At 45.0% G+C, this 20,623-nt stretch overlaps 1 protein-coding gene across 1 annotated transcript in view; it reads right to left on the reverse strand.

Moving 5' to 3' along the window:
* The window catches only part of smpd3 (sphingomyelin phosphodiesterase 3), a 59,831-nt gene extending 39,520 nt beyond the window's left edge, over positions 1 to 20,311 (reverse strand). Inside the window, exon 1 of the mRNA XM_019878258.1 lies at positions 20,062 to 20,311. The gene's annotated coding sequence lies outside the window, so the exon portion shown is untranslated. The remainder of the gene's footprint in view (positions 1 to 20,061) is intronic.
* Between the last annotated feature and the right edge of the window lie 312 nt (positions 20,312 to 20,623).

A 20,623-nucleotide genomic window follows, 5' to 3' on the forward strand; every position in this document is an offset into this window, starting at 1 on the left:
TGTATCACTCGCGCCCATTTGCAATTTCTATTTCGGTGTTCTTTCACTTTTCATTCCTATGAATATACTGTACATACTGCAAGTAGTGTACAGACCCTTCCGAAAACAGCAGCAGCAAGCATGTAGCTTTTGAATGCAGTGTATGGAGTCATACACACCGGTCAGACGCACATTGTCTGCAAGGTGACGATGAATGATGTAGTCTTCCAGAATTTCATCAGTAAACGAGGTAGATGATTGGCAGATCCACATATGCGGTCACATACTTTCCAAATATAACCACACAATGGGAAGATTAACTCAACCAAACCCAAATCCTGCTTTCCGCCCCTTTAGTCGAGGTAAAAGCAGGGTCCACAGTGGAAACATAATCTCTCTGTGTTCACACAGTCTGTTCGCACAGACCTGCCAAAAGCAGCAAGCAACCTGTCCCCGCCACTGCACACATTTATTCATGTATTTGCACATCTGGACACACTAAATATAGCTGCTGAGAAATAAGTGGTGCCCAAAATTGATATTCCACGAGTTGTAGGACCAGATACGAAAATATGAAAAAATAAGATAAACTACCAGTACACGTGTGCACAAAGAGAGATGTGACAAAAATGAACTGTCCATCAGCATTTCACGTTACAACACTGAACTGAACTGTTAACTCAAAACATGCATACGTTGACAAAAGTCAGAACAAATGAACTTTTCTGAGCTGGTTCATGATAGTGACATTAAATGACATGGTTGAGCAGCCATCAGACTAGTATAACGCTGGTTCATTTGATGCCTTTGCGACTCATTGGATTTCAGGTCACCACTAGAGTGCAACAAAAGCCGAGGATGGTAATCTGCGTGTTTGCTCGGTTTATACATTCGTACACGTCTGCTTTTAACAACATAACAGATCGCATGTGCCTTATTAACTATGTTTACATAATCTCCTCTGTGGCATGTGTGAGTGTGTGTTTGTGTGTGACTGCTGGACACAGTTGATCTTGTCCAGGTCTTCTGCCCCATACTGTGAGTCATTAAAATGAGGCCCTAAAAACATGATGTAATATGACAATGGCTAGTGCATTTAAAAAAAAAAATCCAAAAAGGTTTGACAGCAATAAAAGATACATTGAATTAATCCTCAGGGTGAATTTTCAAATCCATACACCATCACTCCATCCCACATCCAAGCTCGAGTTCCACTGACCTCTGTCATGTCCTGCTGGAAATAATGACAGAGCTCCAACCTAGTGATGACCCGCAAAAGATGATTTAAGTAGGTTACAGAGCGTTGCCTCTCTTTTCAGGGGTTATATGTTCCAAAAATAGGTGAATTTCCTTTTTTGTGATTCAGGCATTGCGACCCCCCCCCCCCATTCCCCACCCCCAACCCATACGGTTCCCACCCTACGAAACGTTTACACTTATTTAATAAAGGCAACTTTTAAAATGCAAAATGAATAATAAATACCAAGCTGCTGACTGCAGGCTGCATTCATAAATTCATGTGAGCCAAGCACACTCTGCACAACGGCAGCAGATGAGGAAGAGGACGACAGAACGTTGGCTACAAACTATTGTACTTTTTTTTAAATCTTAAAATAGATTACTTAAATGAGAATACCATGTCACATTGTAGCCAAAGGTAGTGTTAGGGAGGGGCCATCCAGGCAGCCCCCTCAGCCAGGGTGCTCTGCACCTCACACCTGATGCTCGTCAGCTCATCACCCATCTGTTGCCAATCTGCTCATTTGGACTGGTATAGGTTGGCTCCCAAACCATTTCTCAGTGCAAGTTCGTGCCGTCACCACCTCAGTGAGCTCTGTTGTCATCTCCTGCAGTTTCTCATTTCCTGTGTGGACTTTCCCCTGTGGACTCCTCGTGCTTCTCCCTGAGCATTTATGTAAGCCCCAGTTTTCTCCCTGAGTGAGATTTTTGTTTCCTGTGTGGACATTTTCCCTGTGGCTTCTTCGTGCTTCTCCCTGAGTGAATTTGCAAAGACTCTAATAAATAACGCCAAGTGGTGGCTTCCACTATACCTGCCTGTAGTCATGCTATTGGGGTCCCTAACAGTACGAACTTGCCATGACGCCCCCAGCCGACACAGACAGATCTGGACTCTATTTGATTCAAGATGCTCTCGTCAAGCAGGATCACCTGACCACTATACACACCCAGCAATTACAGGACACTTCTGTAGCCTTACTGGGCCTTCAGACTCAAATCCAGCCTCTTCAGCTTGTGGTGGAGGCCTTGTTTAACCAGCAGATGGCGTTGGCGAAACAACAGGCAGAGGTTTTGCTGCAGTTACAGGCCTTGACATCAGCACTCACCAACCGACAGCAAGACCCGCCTGCTCCCGATGCTTCAGCCGCAATAACCCCAGTGGTACAAGCCCCTGTTGAACCTGTAATACCCAACCTGGTTTCTGATGAGCCCTGTCTTTCCGCCCCATGGCCATTCGATGGCAACTGCGAGACCTGCGCCACGTTCATCATGCAGTGTGAACTGGTTTTTGTTCACCAATCCAGCATGTTCGCAACTGACTCTGCCCGCATTGCTTACATGATGAATCTGCTCACTGGTAAGCAACACAGTGGGTTGCCACTTCCTGGTCCATGGGGGCCAGCTTCTGTCGCTCATACAAGGACTTTGTGACAGAGTTACGGAAGGTGTTCCACCACCCCATCTGCGGTCAGGAACCTGGCACTCGGCTGAGTAGTATCCAGCAGGGCACTGGCAGTGTCGCTGATTACTCAGTGGAGTTTAGGCTGGCTGCGGCGTAGAGTGGCTGGAACGACCAGTCACTACGGGTTACCTTCCGGAATGGCCTCAGCGACGCCGTCAATGACCAGCTGGCCAACCGGGAGGAGCCTGCCTCCCTCGACGAACTGATTAACCTCTCAATCCGCATCGATGGAAGGCTCAGAGAGAGAAGACGTGAGCAAGCACTGAGTAGATCTCTGGTCACTCCTCAGTCACCAAGAACCCACATGACAGCCACTCCTGCCTTCTCCACTACCCCTCGGACATGCCCCGCTACATCCCAGGCCACTGTAGCGGAGGGACCCATGCAGCTTGGACGCACACGTCTCACTCCACCTGAACGAGAAGCTCGGTTCCAAGCCGGCCTCTGCCTCTACTGTGGCCAGAGGGGACATTTCATCAGAGGCTTACCCACCAGGCCAAGAGGATTAGACTCACTTGGACCCCGGGAGATCCTGGTGAGCCGCCTGTCTTGTCCCCGTCATCCTGCCCCACCAGATCAGCCTGTTAGCGTCACTCTGGCCTGGGCTGACCAACGACTCACCGTAGGGGCTCTCCTTGATTCGAGGGCTGATGAGTGTTTCCTGGACTCGGAATGTGCTGCTCAGGATTCTATCCCAGTAGAGACACTGGAGAGGCCCCTGGAGGCGTTCGCGCTGAATGAACATCGCCTAGCTAGCATCACTCAGCGCACCCACCCAATTTCCCTCACCATAGCAGGTAACCATGTGGAGACACGGCAGTTTTTCATAATTCAATCTCCCTTCATCCCTGTGTTTTTGGGCCGCCCCTGGTTTATACAACATGAGCCACACATTGCTTGGTCCACAAGAACTATTCTGGAATGGAACCCCTCCTGTCATGCCCATTGCCTACGAGCCACGAATAGTACCTCACTCCACCAGGCCCCCAGTGTCCCCCCTCCCGATCTCTCATCTGTTCCCCCAGAGTACCATGATCTTGGGGAAGTTTTCAGCAAGGCCCGGGCTCAGTCTCTCCCCACACAGTGGCCTTATGACGATCGACCTACATCCCGGGGTTGCCCTCTCTAGCAGTCATCTATACAGTCTTTCTATCCCAGAGAAGGCTGGTATGGACAAGTATATTTCCGGAGTCGTTGGCAGCAGGGCTCATTCGGCCCTCATCCTCCCAGGTGGCAGCTGGCTTCTTTTTTGTGAAGAAGGATGGTGGCCTCTGACCCTGCATTGACTATCGCCAACTCAACGACATAACTATCAAGAAGAAGTACCCCCTACCTCTTATGAACTCCACTCTCGAGCCCCTCACTCAGGCTACTATTTTCACCAAGCTGGAGCTCAGAAGCACCTACCATCTCGTCCGGATACGGAAGGGGGACGAGTGGAAGACCGCATTTAAGACTCCCCGTGGTTATTGTGAGTACCTGGTAATGTCGTTCAGTCTCACCAACGCCCCTGCACTATTCCAGGCACTCATGAATGACATTCTCCACGACATGCTTGACAGGTTTGTTGTGGTCTACCTTGATGACATTCTTATCTTCTCCAGGTCTCTAGAGGAGCATGTGCAACACGTGCGGCAGGTTCTCAAGCGACTCCTTTGTAACCGGCTCTTTGTCAAGGCTGAGAAGTGCCAGTTCCATTCTGATTCTGTTGACTACCTTGGTTTCATCCTGGAAGGGGTTAAGACTCGAGCAGATCCTCGTAAGATCTAGGCCAGGGGCCCCCAACTTTTTTTGCCCCACGGACCGGTTTATGTCAGACAATATTTTCAGGGACCGGCATTTAAGGTGTGGCGGAAATAATACAACAAAATAATATGGTATGAGCTGCATGAAAATGGTGGCGTTTTCGAAATATAATAATAAACACAAGGAGCGTCTAATCTGGCCGCAACACTCCGATCGCGATGGCAATGTTTAATGTCTTCAAAATACGATACAACGCAAATTCAAAGTGCATGAAAATGACGACTCACCACAGCACCGAGCTCGATTTTCTGCAACCAGACTGTCCCATCTCGGGGTAAAAGGAGACAATGACACCTCAAGTGTGTGGTTTATGTCCAGTCTACTTCGTAATTTTGTTTTCGTCGCCGTTGCTGCAGAAACCCCCTCAAACAGGTAGGATGTCGGAAATCTCAGAGTATTCAGCCATAACTTTAATCCAGTTGTCTCGAACGTACTTTTAAGGCCGCTGTCATTTGCGATCTCCAGCAGTTTTTTTAACTCATTTTTCGGGCTCCTGCGTTTTGTTTTGAAGTACTGTAATCGGTCACGTGATGGAGAAGCGTGGCTTGACGTGTGTTAAGCGTGACACAGACGGATGTAACAGAGAATCCGGTAGTTTTTCAAAGTAAAACATCTTTCGTATTCCAAAATAAATAAAACGGAATTAAGGCAAGTTCTTTCTGTGCGGCCCGGTACCAAATGCCCAGCGGACCGGTCCCGGTCCGCGGACCGGCGGTTGGGGACCCCTGATCGAGGCGGTAGTGGACTGGCCTGATCCCACGTCTCGGAAGGAACTACAGAGCTTCCTAGGGTTTGCTAACTTCTACAGGCGGTTTATACGTCATTACAGCAGCTTGGCTGAACCCCTCACCAGATTAACCTCCCGGTCCCAACCATTTGTTTGGTCCCCTACAGCTTGCGCCGCCTTCCAGTTGCTCAAAGAGAGATTCACCAGTGCCCCCGTTCTTCTTCATTCTGACCCCAAAAGACAGTTTATTGTGGAAGTGGATTCCTCCGACACCGGGGTGGGGCTGTGCTCTCCCAACGGTTCACCTGTGTGCATTCTTCTCCCGACGGTTCCTTCCTGCTGAGGTGAACTACGACATTGGGGACCGAGAGCTGCTGGTGGTGGTGGCTGCTTTGGGGGAATGGCACCACTGCCTGGAGGGAGCAGAGCAGCCGTTTACCATCTGGACGAACCATAAGAACCTGACATTCATCCGGCCTACCAAGCACCTCAATGGTCGACAAGCGCAGTGGGCCAACTTCCTCAGTCCGTTCGATTTTACACTAACCTATCGCCCTGGTTGTCGCAACTCTAAGGCAGACGCCCTTTCCCGACAACACCCACAGGAGCATGCTACAGAGGAACCCCTCCCCATCCTCCCTGAGACAAAGGTGATTGGCATGGTGACCATGAGCCTGGAGGCTGCTGTCAAGCGTGCTTTACGCTCCCATCCTGCTCCAAGCAACGTCCCTCCTCGCCGTCTGTTTGATCTGAACAATGTTCGCTCTCAGGAACTCCAGTGGGGCCATGCTAGCCGGTTTGCTTGCCACCCAGGTGTCCATCGTACCTACACCTTCCTGGCTCTGAGGTTCTGGTGGCCCACCATGAGGAAAGATGTTAAGGGATTTGTCACAGCCTGCACTGTCTGCGCTCGCAGCAAGGCTTCCCACCAGGCACCCGCTGGTCTGCTGCAGCCACTTCCTACACCCAGTCGGCCCTGGTCCCATGTGGCATTGTACTTTGTGTCTGGACTTCCCCCTTCTCAAGGTAACACTGTGATCCTGACGGTGGTGGACCGTTTCAGCAAGGAGGTTCACCTGGTGGCCCTGCCTAAACTACCGTCGGCTTCCGAGACTGCTGAGCTCCTCATGGCCCATGTGTTTCACCTGCATGCCCTTCCCAAAGATGTTGTCTCAGATCGAGGACCTCAATTCGTCTCCCGTGTATGGCAGGCATTTTGCAAGGGGATAGGCGCTTCTGTTATACTCTCCCCAGGATATCACCCCCAGACTAACGGGCAAACTAAGAGGATGAACCAGAGCGTGGAGTCTGCTCTTCGTTGTGTGGCCGCAAAAAAGCCTGCCTCCTGGAGCCGGTTCCTCCCCTGAGTTGAATATGCAATCAACTCCCTGGTCTGCACCACCACTGGATCCTCGCCATTCGAGGTATCTCTGGGTTACCAGCTACCCATCTTTTCTGCACAGGAGTCTAAAGTGGCAGTTTCTTCAGTGCAGAACCACCTGGACTGCTGTCACCGTGTCTGGGAGGTTACCCAAACCGCCCTGCCCTGTGCGACGGAACGTGCCAATCGTGGTGCCAACCGTCGTCGACGTTCAGCACCGGCATACCGACCTGGGCAGAAGGTGTGGCTGTCCTCCAAGGATCTTCCTCTTCAGTCGGGTGCCAAGAAACTCAACCCCCGGTTCTTTGGGCCCTATCGGATCCAAAAGGTGCTCGGTCCTGCAGCGGTGCGTCTGAAGCTCCCTCCCTCCATGAAGATCCATCCTGTTTTTCATGTGTCCCGGGTAAAACCTGTCTCCGTCAGCCCCCTGTTGCTTCTGACCCCGGCCCCGCCTCTCCCTGAGTATGCGGACGGGCACCCCCAGGGGAAGGTCCGTAAACTGTTGGATGTCCGACGCCGGGTACGCGGATTCCAATATCTGGTTGACTGCAAGGGCTACGGCGTGGAGGATCGGAGCTGGGTCTCCTCCCGGCTCATTATGGACCCAACCCTGATCACTGAGTTTCATCGCTCCCATCCCGGCAGACCTGGCAGGTCGCCAGGTGGCTCCCATAGGGGAGGGGTACTGTTAGGGAGAGGCCAGCCAGGCAGCCTCCTCAGCCAGGGTGCTCTGCATCTCACACCTGATGCACGTCAGCTCATCACCCATCTGTTGCCAATCTGCTCGTTTGGACTGGTATAAATTGGCTCCCAAACCATTTCTCAGTGCAAGTTCATGCCGTCACCACCTCAGTGAGCTCTGTTGGCATCTCCTGCAGTTTCTTGTTTCCTGTGTGGACTTTCCCCTGTGGACTCCTCGTGCTTCTCCCTGAGCATTTATGTAAGCCCCAGTTTTCTCCCTGAGTGAGATTTTTGTTTCCTGTGTGGACATTTTCCCTGTGGCTTCTTCGTGCTTCTCCCTGAGTGAATTTGCAAAGACTCTAATAAATAACGCCAAGTGGTGGCTTCCACTATACCTGCCTGTAGTCATGCTGTTGGGGTCACATACAAACCCTAACAGGTACAATCTTGGTGGATTAATGCGCCTTCCAATATTTATTATTGATGTGCAAACAACAACTAAAACCAAAATAATAAATAAATCACAAAAATTGTAATGTAAAACTGCAAGAGATTAAGTCATGTTCACCAATGAAAACCCGTGATTGAGTGAAGCCACGATAACCGAGCCCTGAAGCAGCAAGGGATGGCTTGACATGAATTTGAACGTTATACTGCAAAAAAATAACATCACTGCCCAATTGTTTGTACTGTGTATTCATTTGTGTATTGCTAAGGTATGCAAAAGGTTGATACTGTCATATTCCCAGTTTCTGGCTGGTCTGCTTACGTTTTCTGTGTTTCTAGAGTGACCAGAGCGATGACTTGTTTTGTTTGTACTTTTTACTGTAAACTCTCCATGAGTTCCATGCAATTTGGGTGATAACAATTTTGTTGGCGGCCCGGTAGTCATGTGGTCAGCACATCGACTTCACAGTGGAGAGGTACCGGGTTCAATTCCAGCTCCGGCCTTCCTGTGTGGAGTTTGCATGTTCTCCCCGGGCCTGCATGGGTTTTCTCCGAGTCCTCCGGTTTCCTCCCACATTCCAAAAAACATGCATGGCAGGCTGATTGAACACTCCAAATTGTCCCTAGGTGTGAGTGTGAGCGTGGATGGTGGTTCGTCTGTGTGTGCCCTGCGATTGGCTGGCAACCGGTTCAGGGTGTCCCTCGCCTACTACCCGAAGATGGCTGGGAGAGGCTACAGCACCCCCCCCCGACCCTTTTGAGGATGTAGCAGTTCGGAAAATGAATGAATGAATGATTAAATAAAATTTTGTTCCCAACCGCTATTGCTTTTGTCCGTTTTAAAGTCTTAAATTCTTGTTTGACAAATCCTGACAGAATCATCTGACACAGTCCTTTGCTTGCAGCTGCACCATGGTACCCTGCTGATAATCTTAGCCAACAGGTGTGCGCGCAGGATCTCTGCCACTAACCACACCCAGGTAACAAAAAGCAGACCAGGCAGAAACCTGACAAATGAGGTGTTCTTTCAGTGACAAGATAGAATCTCTTTTTACTATGAAGTTATGAATTTACTTTAGTGGCAGAAGTAACTGAAAAGGGGCATCCTTTTTCAGAGTACGTTTTTAAGCACAGCATGAACCATATGGAGAGTGGTTTTCAACTGGTTGTACAATCAACTAATAAGATAAGAATACTGATCTGCAGTTAAGCCCCATATAAAAAAAAAAAATATATATATATATATATATATATATATATACTGTATGTGTTCCCTCTGCAGAAAATACTTAAGAGGTTTGAGAGAGATGGAAATGTATGAAACATTGAATAGGCCCTGCTTTGCGAATGAGTAGCAGTCATTTTCAATTGAGCTTTGTCATCAACAGAAGTATGAGCTCATTTATCCAAAGCGTTTTATAGATGAAAATTAATCTTCAAGGTTGGTTCAAATGTGATTTTTCATTTCCTAGTAATGAGATGTATACAACTTGGGTATAAATCACATCAGTCGAAGCATATCATGAAAAAGCTTGCTTTATTCTTTTTTTTCTTTGAAAAAAAACAACATTAAACTAGAAGCTTTTCAGAGGTATTTCCTCATGCTGCTGGTCTATGAGCCTGGTTAGCAAGACTGTGAATGATGGGAAGGAGAGAACATAGGAGGATGGCAGACATAAGAGGGAAAGAAAGATATCAGGATAGACACAGGAAGGCACATGACGCATGTACAACAGGCCTGCTTAAACTGTTCCCATCGACAGCCACGTACAGAAAAAAAATGATGTGCACGCCACTTTGACATTTTTCTTGTTTTATGTATTAAAGGCACTGAAAGCAATCAATCAGTGTGGGCGGAGATATGCTGGGTAATATATGTTATTTGTGTCCAAACAGAAAAGCCACAAGAATATGACCACTAGCAAAACTTAATGCAAGCACTCTATGAAAACCTTTACTTAAAATGGTAGCTGATTTCCTCAGAATGCCCAGGTGGTCACAATGCTGTGATGGCTTGATTACTTCTTTTGTTCCATCGCTTATCTCTCTTCTCACTATTTTAGCTGGGGACTGAAAGCATTTGTGTTGTGACTGATTGTTTTTTTTTGTCCAGGTGTATCCGAGTTTTCTGCAATATAAGGCGCACCTAAAAGCATTCAATTTTCTCAAAAGCCTACAGTGCACCCTATAATCCGATGCGCCTAATATAAAGAGACTCTAACTCTCTTCATGTTCCCCATTGAGTTGTTTCCCTGATAGTTTTCCTATGCCATTTAGTGGCGTTTATTAGCAGACAAACAGGGTTCTGCCTAACACTGATTGACGTGTGCATTCGCCAACACACACTCAAACATACAACTAACTACTTTGTGTGCTCTGCACAGCCATTATGAAACAAAGATAACACCACAAGCATAGTTAACTACTGACTAAACGAAGGAAGAGGGAGACAAGCAAGAATTCTAGGGGATATTTAGCCCCTTGTGGCTGTGAACCCATGAGGTTTCTGTGCCTTTTTATTGAATCAAATATCTTCATAACTTAATTCTTTCTTTTTTTTTTTTTTTTGCCATTTGTATTTGTATGTTTCATGTCCGTGTTTGTGAGCAATTGTCATTGTTACAGCTGCAGCTGTTGTGAAGGCTCTGTATAAATAAAGCTGTATTGTGTCGCATTCCCTTTAGCATAACACCATCTAGTGGATGCATAGGGCAACGCCAGTCACTATTGTAGCTTCTATTCTATGCGGCTTATAATGAAGTGTGCCCTATATATGAAAACAGTTTTAAATTAGGCCACTCATTGAAGGTGCGCATTATAATCTGAAGCGCCTTATAGTGCAGAAAATACGGTACATTTCAGTTTCAGTTTTTGTTTTTGTCGCATTGACTATGTGCGTTCTATTCAGAGGAGTTGCCAATAGGAAAAGCAGAGATTTGTCCATGGCTGAAAAACAAGCGATTGCGAAGCAAAAAAAAAAAGATGAAAAACCAATCAGAGCCATTTCCCCAACAATGTCCACAGCTAGTATGCCCATTTGGAATGTCAGAAAATTCAGTGAAAAGTATCGAAGTGAACAGTGATGCAATGAAAAGAAAACTGCAATGTTTGCAACAACCTCCAGTAGGCAGGATTTGAACGTCATGAATATGAAGACGACAAGTGCTATATGAGCAAAATCAATAGAAAGGGCAGGCTGGAATTTGCCAGTAAGTGCAGAGATTAGCCTCAAAGCTCCTGGGACAAAGTTTCATGGGCAATGAGACAATGATCAACCTTTAGTAAAAAAATGAAGCGAATTTGGTGAAAGAGGATCTGCTTATGATCCCGACCATGCAAGCTCAAAAATAGAGGTTATGGTTTGTGCTTGCATGACGACTTCTGGGACAAGGTCAAACATTATTGTGATGGATCATGTCTTCATGATGGCAACAGCAAAATGAACAGAACAAAAGCATTTTGTCTGCCAGTGTAATGAATGTTGCAACCAGATCCTTCGACACACAGTAAGATAATGACCTGAAACATATTTTTGGAGTGCGGGAGGAAACCAGAGGACCCAGACAAAATCAACACAAGCATGAAGATATAATCATAAAACATGAGATGCAAATTCAAACTTAGAATTTTACCTGGCGTACCAGCTTGTGGACAAGCTAACATTGCTGTGTTCCTGTATTTTCTCTGTATGTTATTCCGTCAACATGAGATAGATAATTTATTATCAAGTTACCCCCCAGAGAAATCCTTTGCTTCTATGCAGTGTCTGAGTGTTTTTTTTGGGGGGGGGGGTCATTTTTTCTCCCCCAATGCACTTTGGAACATTGTCATACTCATTTGTTATGCTTCGCACTGTCACTTCCTACTCTTAGAATTCCCCTTTCTTGTTAGAGCAGCACCATTGTGTAAATAATGCAGACAAGAATATGCTTAATGTTGGCCATCTAAACATTTGCCAGTAAAAAATGACCTGCGGACTGCATACTCGTGCATTGCCTGTGGGCCAGGCTTTTGACATGCTTGCTGTACAGAGATGGGATGAAAGAGAGAAGGACCAGGAAAAGGGTGGAGGAGGATCGTAAGCGTACAAAGATATGTTAATGCATAGCTTGTCTCTAATTAGCTCTACAACATCTAATTTAGGCGGCCAAATGCTGTAATCATACAGTGGCTGGAGCTCTAAATGTGTGCTCAACATGTCCTGCGGGCTCTGGAGGAGGGTGGCTGCATGCACTCCCTGACCATGGACCGTCTTTTTGGTTACATTGCTGACTTTCAGCGTATGAAAGAGAAAGCAATTCCTTAAAATCTTGTGACGTGTCATTGGATTACAAAGTATGTGTTTGATTATTGTACAGACAAGACATTAAAACAGGGGTCGGGAACCTTTTTGACAAAGAAAGCCATATAAGCAAAATATTTGGAAATGTATTTCAGTGAGAGCCATATACATATATATGGCTATATATGGCTATACAAAAAAAAATATATATATATTTTAAATAATTTTGTTCTAATACTCACCATTAATGTGAATGGCTTTCCGTTCCTCACGATTGCTAAAAATCTAGCAAAACGAGCGGAATTATAGTCAGCTTGCCGGGTCCATACGTGGGGTTGCTGCTGGCTAGCTTGCACCCTGATCAGTAGCTTGCACGCTTCCTTTCCGCTGTCTCTCACAGGGTATTTTGAAGCGAACGTAGCATGGCGGGTGTCAAAGTGCCGCTTTACATTCGACCGTCTCATCGATGGGATTTTGTCATTGCAAATCAGACACACCGCACAACCTGTTCTCTCCACAAAGGCGAATCTTTCGGTCTATTCGTCCTGAAGTCTACCGTACTCATCATCGTTTTTTCTTTTCGCCATCTTATTCGTTTAGGATTAACTTTGAGCTAATGACCGTGCGGGCTGATTCAAAATGGGGTGTTTACGTGTTTCCGCAGCAACGGCAATGTAGGCCAGTACTGTATTATCCAATCAAAATTGCTCCTGGAATCAACTGCAGCCCTGAACAGGAAATGAGCAGTAAAAATATCGATGGATGGATTAAACAAGTGAGAATATTTTGTTTTATCTGCAAGCCAGATGCAATCATCAAAAGAGCCACATATGGCTCGCGAGCCATAGGTTCCCGACCCCTGAATTAAAACAATGCCAATGTCATTCATTGTCAGGCTCATTGAACCAAATAACTACACTTCCAGTTGATTTGATTTAAATTGGACACCTGGAGCCATATTTTCGTTGCCGGCGCAAGGCTAGCACAAAGCAAAATCGAACTGTGTGCATGGGTGGTTTTCTTTCTATTGGTATTTTGCTGGAATTTGCACGGATACAATTGGGTGCAACGGGGCGTTTGCACCTTTGTACACCGTTGAAAGATGAAAGTAGTCTTTTCCCGGCCGGTCCTCGTGGCATCCCTCATTTGTAAAATCTGGGCGGTTGGAGCGCAGTACGCCGGAGTAGACCGTGCTTGACGTTACCGAAACAGAAATAGACTCGCTGGGGCCCTTGCATGATATTAACGGGTAAACTTCAAAATCTCCCTTTGCGGATGATGTAGTCGGCCGTGCATGGGCGATTGGAGGCCGCCTTTCACACAATCAGGGGGTCCGCGTTTCACCCCACCCGCTCAATAGTGACGGGGGTGCCGTTAAAATGTTTTCAAGATTATAATCCATTCAGTTAATTCATTTCTTCAACGAATCTTAAGGATTGTTCCACCCTGATGCCATTTATGAATAAAATGGTTGACATCCATCACACGTAGCCCTGTACTTGTCTGCCTGCGCCTCAGTCCCGAAATCGCATGACACCACCTGTGCCATGAGTTAGCCCTGCTTTTACAGAGTCTAAAATCTGGTCTACATTTTGTAACCCAATTTGCAGATGCACTGAATGGCGTGGCAGGTGTGCCCAATGAGGTGTAGCGCCTCCACATAATTCACAAAAATGTGCTGAACGACACCATTGCCCTCGCACGAAACTGACAATTCACCTCTTTTTACAATGATTGCAGACTACTTTCTGTTCCCAAATTGTTGGGAGGTGTGGACGAGGCAACTCGGTGCGCCGAAACGCCCAAAGAGGCGGAACACGATCCCAAACACGGTCGACTTGTGCCGACGTCACGATGAAGCTACGCTCTTTTTTATGCCAAGCGGACAGGTGCCAGTCTACTAAAATAGGATACCAATACCCAAACACACATACTCAGGCAAAGTTGTCAGAAGGTTGAAGCTCTCAAAGGTTAATAAAAAGTTGTGCCTAAGAATGATTTGGCGGTTCCGTGCCTTACTTGGGCCCAAGGTATTACTCACAAATCAGCTATTTCCTAACTTGATAATGTTGATATTTAATCGATACATGATAACATTAAATTATTTATACCTCATCGTGGCTCAAATACCATCTTGTAGATTTCAAATAGCGACTTATTAAACTAGCTTGGCATTGTTTATAAAATTCCCAACAGGCCGATTATTAAATGTTGAAGCTTTATTTAGAATTTAAACCTTTGCCAGAAGGTACTTAGGAGCCCTTCATTTAATGCAGATGAAAGGACTTTTTTGTTTTGCATACCCTGCAATGTGATGACCAGATGTGGTCAAAAGTAGGCCAGCTGAATAGAGGATCAGGGTGAGAAGCCAATGAAATAGCTAATCCCAAAGGCTTTCAGAGAGTGTCTGAGCTTTTCTGTGCTTTAACTGACAGAGAGCATATCACTCATCCATGTGCGCTTTGTTCGGAAGTGGAAAATGTGTCCACCTGAACATTTGGTAGACTCATGATAAACTCGGGTCAGGTGTATGCATCCTGTCGTCCCAATGCAACATGTTCAAAGTAACTCCAAAGGTGATTCTTTCTTTCTTGATGTGAGAGGAATACACCACATCTACACCTATCTTTGTGTATCCGTTTTTACAGTTGAGCTCAAAGTACAGTTTAAGTGAATGAAATTTTGACACTTCCATGTAGTACAATATTGCCATTAAGTCACAGTGTATGGTGAAAAATATGTTTGGAAAGAAATGGGTGTTGATGGGTGGTGAAAGCATCTTTGTATGGTGAGTAAAGCTTCCAAGGAAAAAGGTCATAGGAGTCCATCACTTTCAAAGATTTGTATCAACTACAACAATACTGGACTGTAGTCCAAATTAAGTTGTAATTCATCCAAACCTGTTTTCCACAATATTCACCAACATGCCACACAACACTCTGTTTCCAGGGCCATAAATATTCTGTCGTACTCAATCCTTCAAGTGGTGATGTTCCCATAGTGCGACACTAAAGTCACGGAGAGATTGACTGTTACTTACAATTGCATAACACCCGTGTAGAGAGTCAGATGGCACAGTCCCACTAATGTGCAGTATGTTATTTGGATTAAAATATGTTCCTCCTGCTTGTCAGCCAACTCAAAACGAAAGCACAATAAACGATTGCCAAGAAAAATGTACATGGTGCTATTGATAAACGTTTATTCTAAACATGGACAGTGAGCATCTACCATCATTGACAGCGGCCGAAGCAACCTCTCCTGTACCTCAAGAGGAAAAAAAAAGTACAAACATTAGCACACCACTGGTCAGGAAGAGACAGGCAAACCAAACACAAACACACTTGAGTACACACTTGCCAAGTGTGTACTAGAATGTAGACACAGATGGCCCTATGTTTGCGAATAGGCAGATCACACCAACACGCATACAAGTGCAGGCAGTCCGACTTGAGGAAGGGAGGTGCGCGCCGATGTGGGAATGAATACAATCAAATTAATCATAGCCAATCAAAGGGGCTGCTCTCAGTCAGTCGTGCAATGAAACTCATGACATAGTGGAGTGCAGATTATTAGTTTCTGAAATGGGCAAGGAGGTGTTGAAACACCTTAATTCATCGTTACGGAACAGCCCACCTTCAGGAGAAATGCTCTCTTCAAAGGCTGAGCTTCATGTGTGGTGGATGTGATCGGATTTTCTGCGCCTACCATAAAAAACCCCTGGCCGCATGGCACAACTATGATTGGTGCTGGTGGTGACTTGCGCGGGACACAAAAATAAGGCCTTTCGTGTTTTGCTCGCATGAGGCTCTGTTTTATTGACTCAACATCGTGTTTTCTGAAGCAAATATCCTGTGGACCAGTGTTTTCCAACCTTTATACAGCCAAGGCACCTATTCATCCATCCATCCATTATCCGATTTGATTTATCCTCACGAGGGTCACAGATGCGCTGGAGCCTATCCCAACTGTCTTTGGCCAGTAGGCGTGCTAGACCCTGAACTGCTTGCCAGCCAATCGCATGGCAAATGAAAGAAAACAACCATTCACACGCACAATCTCAGCTGGAGACAATTTAGAGGGTTCAATCAGCCTGCCATGCATTTTTCTGGACTATGGGAGGAAACCAGAGTGCCCGGAGAAAAGTCACGCAGACACAGGGAGAACATGCAAACTCCACACAGCAAGGCCGGAGCCGGGATTCGAACCCGGGACCGCTGAACTGTAATGTGCAAGCCAGTCTTCCACCGTGCCCGAGGAATCTTTTTTACATGAAATAAATCTAACAGTCAAGCAACAACCACAACGTATATCAATGACCTGGTTGCAATTTATTAACAAAATAAATGTATGTATGATCTGAGCCTGTTTGGTTGAACACCAAGTTATTATTTCGTTTTATGACTGGCAACATGTGGATACATCGGTCAATTGTACTTTCTGCCATCGAGTGGAAGAGGTTTTAATTGTTCCCGCTGTCACTGGCATTGACTGAAGAACGAGATAAATTTTATAGAATCTTTAGACCATTTCAGTCAAATACGATAACTACTAATAACTCTCATGACACAATGTGCCGTGGTCAAGTGGTTAGGAGGCACTGCTTTACACAACTTTTATGAATTTGTACTGTAAAAAAACATCACATTTAAAGATACCTGTGTTTATTCTACAGTGTTACAATTATTTTATATTCCAAATACAGGATGGAATGGATAACAGTAGATGGGGTCTTGCTCTGTCAAGACATCAATAAATCAGTTGCACACATAGCTCATGCGTATGGTTTCTTATTAAAGACAACTTTTACACTATTTATCTGAACATTTACTAATATTAATTGAAGCAGATACCCCTGATACGGGAAAGTAGAATGCAGTACTTTTGAAGGTATTTGTTGGGATGTGAATTAACGATTTCGGACAAAAAAAAAAAAACGAAAATGTTGCCTCAGTATTATCCCCTAGAAGACAGAATATCTGTCTCACTAAAACGGCCTTAAGGTGACACTTTGGTTCTTTTATCCTATTATGAAGATGAGTCAGAATATACAGTATATTCAGTAAGGCAAATAAAACACACCGTTAATTTTGGGAGCATCAGTTAATGAGTCAAACTGAAGAAAACATGTTTATTGTAGATTCGTCCCTTGCTTAAAGGTGTTACTAGCTTGACATCAAATACATTCATCAGTTTATATGGCAATATCCATTTGCTGTACTGATGCTGCACCACCTGCACAAAGTGCAGAAATTATACCCTCCACCGCTGTGTCGGGAAATGCCGTCCCTCCTTCGTCTGCTAGGTGGCAGTGTTGCTGTCTCCACTGAACGGAAGCGAGCGAACTCACATTTTTCGTTTAAAACATGGAAATGGAAAAACACAAAACGAGCCATTGTCTGATCTTGTATTATGAATTTATTGAACATAAGTTGGGAAAGGGAATATGACTGTAATTTGTTTCCCTCCTACTTACGCTGAGACATTTTCCTCTCCTCTTTGTCCGCTTCTCTAGCGGCGTAGAAGAAGAACAAGTAGCAGCAGAAGTTCGTCTTGCGTCTCAAGGCAAGACAAGCTCGATGGAAACAAATCACAATCGTATTTTGTTTCCCGACTTTTGTTCAATAAACACATAAAGGAATATGAGATAAACGCTCGTTTTTTGTTTCGCAATGTTTTCCAAGTCCATGATTTAAACGAAAAACAGGACATAAATCGTTCCCCTTGAGTGGAGACGGCAACTCTGCCTGCTAGCAGATGGAAGATGGGTGGTCTTTCAACACGTGTGAATATTGAGGCGTAACGCTTGTCAAAAATTTATGCCCGTGTCCGCTGATCCACAAATGCACATTCGACAGTTCACATACAGTCATGATAAAAGCACTCACAGCATTAAAAAACACGTGGAAATCACAAATATATTTGTGGGCACATGTTAAAATCGTGGATGTATTTGTGTGACTATTTTTTAGATGAATCTCCCCCCACGCATGGGACAATGGCAGCAGAAGAGGATTTATGCTGCATTCAAGGAAAGTGGGAACTCGGAAATTTCCAAATAGATTGTCCCAGTTACGACCTCTAAGTGTTTGAGGCGAATGCCAATAACAAAGACTTTTGACTGAGATAAATTGTGTGTTATTCTGGTTCATTCACAACACATTTTGACATGCAGCAAGCCATCTTCACAATTTCCTTAATTTAGCGAATACATTATCTTATTGAATTGAATTGAATTGAATTGAATTGAATACAACTTTATTGTCAAACGTGCTGTACGTATGTGTAACATACAATACAGATGAAATTTCTTCCCTCTCAACATAAAGAGGAGTCGCTGCGGGTGTCCGCGCCGCCATCAAAAGAAATCTTCAAAGCATTTCATTGATGTCGCCAAATAACTTCATGTCGGGAGTTTCTTCGCGTTGTCAGTACAAATCACGCTGTGTTACGTGAAGTTATGTTGAATAATTACATTGATGTAATGATAAATAAAGAGAGCTTAATATATGTTTAAAATATTGTACATTGTGTTTTGCCTGTGTCTCCATGGGATCGAGTGACATCACATTAAACTCGGGCCCTCGGACCTTCCAGTTCAAAGTGGCATTGTAGTGCACGTTTTGTAGTCAGAAGTCATAAAAGTCTGCCTTTCTACCTTCGGCGAATTCAGCATTACACTCTTATCTCAAAACAAGGACCCAACAATGCAAACTCTACTTTCTCGGTCGAAGGAGAATGTTTCTCATTCGAACGAAATAGTATTCTTGTATGAACAAGAAAGTTTCTCATTATTTCTCGTTTGGACGTGAACGTTTCTAATTCTCATGAGAAGCATATTTAATTTTTTTGTCATCCTGTCACTTTAGGGGCTCCGTAGATTTGTTCATGTGCCTCAGTGTTAACAGGGAAATAATGCCATAGTGGCGAACAGTTTTGATGATAAGAGCCAACACAATTGACAGAACATGACAGCCTGTAAAGGTTAGTCTCATCAAGATTATGTTAGAAAGATGTTGACATATTGCGTAGCCTTCTGCTCATCCTCAAGAAGAGTCTCCTTAAGCCATTATTATCAAGAGAATCAAAAGCAACTATGGTGTTTTAACTAGAATGCGATATATTCATTGAAGAACTGGGCTTCAGGCCCAAGTCAGATCCATAGAAGCAAAACCACCAGAAAGAAAAAAATGACTGCGTCTGTACTGAGGCTACTGCCACTGTAATCATCTTTCACATCAGCCAATGTAGTGAAATATCCCCTTTTATTTTCAGCCTAGACTACACAGAAAACTGCCCTTAGATATCAACAGTGTTGCTACCATTCCAACAGATAACGTTCAGACCCAAGCATTTACAAATGACTAACGCCAAAACAGTCTGAGGTCCTACCTCATGCATGCTTATATCGGTCCTGTGACCTAGATGGTAGGAGCACTGAAAAGGGGGGAGGATAGACATAGTTTTACATACATTTCAGAGCTACCCTTTTAGTGCCTTACTTGCGTTATATTATATAAAGACATTTGAATTTTGGTTTTTCCAGTTACCGGCTCTATTGCCATTTAGTGTTAAAATGTCAGGAGGGGGAGCCAATGAATTTATTTTTTTCAATATTTTTGCTTTTTCCGCCAATCGAATTATTCATGTGCCCATGGAAACAAAAATAACACGAGTGGGCACTGGAATATTTGTCTTACTCTGAATATTCTGTCTGTGTGCCCACGCACAAGAACGGGAGGTATGGAGAGAGGGGGAGAGAGAGCGAGGGAAAAAAGATCGAAGGAGAGAGAGAGAGAGAGAGAGAGAGAGAGAGAGAGAGAGAGAGAGAGAGATGGGTCATGCAAATATGAGTCAAATGTTGAAGCCCCGATGGTTAGATTCGGCTTTAGGCGCGGCTGGCAGACCGCTGACAAAAGACACGTCGCAAAATGCCTTTTCACACACAGCTAAAAGCGAGCTCACGATGACTGGGAGGGAATCGTCCGTTCATCACCAGCAACAGTCAACCAATTATGCTTAATTAGAAAGAGCACTAGAATGAGAAAATGACTTACCGCGCGAATTGAGAATCTCTCCGACATTTGCTGAAGGCAAGGTGTGCTCCGTGCGGTTGGCGGCGGTCCTCGTGCGCCCGCGCCCCCTCGCGTGTAATGTTTCTTCAATGAAGAGGTCAGTGAGTGTGCGGGAGCCCAACCTTCCCGAACCAGCAGCCCGGCAAAGACCGAGTGAGCAGAAAGACTGAGCGAAGGAGAAAGACGACGAGCGTTATCTGTTCAGCACCGGACGGCTTCGAACAGCTCCCCGAATGACGTCACTGCCTAGCCACGACGCCACGCCCACTACCACATTGACGGTCCCAGAAAGAGATTTTGAGCCACGAACAAAAGTGACGCTGAGAAGGAATTATAAGGTTAAAATGAAAATAGTAACAATAATGCACAATTGAAGGAATAATTATGTATTTTAGTTTTAGTTATCATACATTTGCGTATTAATAATAGTGAATTAATTATGCTTGCAATGAAGAATGCTTATGCTCTGAACAAAGGAGAACGCTGATGCTCTTAAGAAATATATGCTCATACTTATAGTAAAGAATGCTTAGTACACTGTGTG

The sequence above is a fragment of the Hippocampus comes genome, unplaced genomic scaffold (genome assembly GCF_001891065.2).
Source record: "Hippocampus comes isolate QL1 unplaced genomic scaffold, H_comes_QL1_v1.1 scaffold37, whole genome shotgun sequence".
Classification (NCBI taxonomy): domain Eukaryota; kingdom Metazoa; phylum Chordata; class Actinopteri; order Syngnathiformes; family Syngnathidae; genus Hippocampus; species Hippocampus comes.